We start from the raw sequence: 1,779 nt of genomic DNA on the forward strand, positions 1-1,779 counted from the left end.
TATGAAATAATAAGGGCAATTAACCCAAAGCATTACCCTTGTTACGACCTTTTGTTGAAAGCAAAACAAGAATGCTACCCACCAAAGACGGCATTGTGAGTAACAGCTACTTGCGCAGAAATTAGTTTACAATGCCTAATGGATCATACTATTCAACGATTATCAATCTACCTGGAAGAAGTGTTATCAACCCTTAACGAAATTGAAAGAAAGTCATTAACGGTCATTTATAAATGGGGGTGTGCCCGGTCACTACAAGCACGGTACAAGCAAAAATTCTCGGAAGACAACGAATCCGATGCTAGTATATTTTTGAGTTCTTTTGTCCCACTTCAAATCACTTGTGGTAAAGAAAACAATAAAGTGTTTTGGCAAAACCCAACACCATCATCACCACGATTTTGCCGCCCCATCAGATTTCGGTATGTGAAAGAAACTACAGATGTAACAAAAGAGGAAATAAGTTATGTGCAAAATGAAATTAAGAACCTCACTCTTACAAAAGTAAATATTGATGGAAAACAATTTTCTTATAATCACATTTTAAAAACGACCATGATTGATGGCAAAGTTTGCAATGCTGTAACCCACACGACCTCAACTAGCCGATACTATATATGTGGCGCCACTTCCAAAGATTTCAATAATTTAAGCAAAAAGAATAGAGGTATTGCACGCAAAAATCCGTATTTTTGAAAGCATTCTGCATTTGGCATATAAGTTGCCCGTGAAGAAAAGGACTGAGGAAGAGAAATCATTAGAAGAAGAAAGGAAAAAAGAAATCCAAGAAAGATTCCGCTATATAATAAATATTTCAAATCGACCACTGTGCGATGGTGTACAACTCTGGGAATGTACTAACGCAAACAATAAGAAAGTTATTAAACAATTTCAAAAGAAAAACTACTAAGCCTAATTGTCAAAGTACCTTGGTATTGCAAATGTGCTGATATAGAGCGTGATCTAGGCGTAAACTCGGTTAACGCAGAAATATTAAAAATTGCAACAGCACATAGGGCAAGATTTCTACAGCATTGTAACGAAGAAGTAGCTATGCTAACTTCTGGAGATGGACCACCAAGACGACTCAAACCCAGCGATCTTTTAAATTAGCCAATACTCTTATAGTAGTTTTGCAACTTTGTAATTATATGTTTAAATCATATTCAAGGGGCTTCTTAGTCCTTTCTTTTATTTGAACTAGTTGCAATGTATAAACAAAATAAGAAAATAATTTAAATAAACAAATTTCGGTAAACAACCATTTTAATAATAGTTTTTATCAATTAAAGAGTAAAATAGAAAATGACAAAATAGAAAAAGTACAAACAGAGGACAATGAAATAATGAAATGATGTTTTCTTTAATGATCAGTTGAACAAATTAAGGTACTTTGAGGAAAAAATTAAAGAAGAATTAAAGAAATACTAATAACATATATATATTTACAAAAGACGAAATCGACTATTTTAAGATAGATTTTTATACCCTAAAACTTGTAGAAGTAGGAGTTTTGACTTTCAGAAATGAGTCAATCATTCCTGCAATATCACCAATGCCAAACAGAAATAATTTAGAAATTTGTCAAATAAACGAAGAAATATTAACGTTACAATATAAACATTATCAATACAATGGTAAGTGGAAATTGTATTTTTAATGATAATTGAATATTTAAATATAATAATAAAAATTATATGCAAGAGTTGTCTGATGGTACTCTTCTAGTTAAAAATACCAATAATAATGAAATGATCCAAAACTACAATAGAAGAAAAT

Source organism: Bactrocera latifrons, unplaced genomic scaffold (assembly GCF_001853355.1).
Source record: "Bactrocera latifrons isolate USDA-ARS-PBARC rearing strain unplaced genomic scaffold, ASM185335v1 scaffold_997, whole genome shotgun sequence".
Classification (NCBI taxonomy): Eukaryota; Metazoa; Arthropoda; class Insecta; order Diptera; family Tephritidae; genus Bactrocera; species Bactrocera latifrons.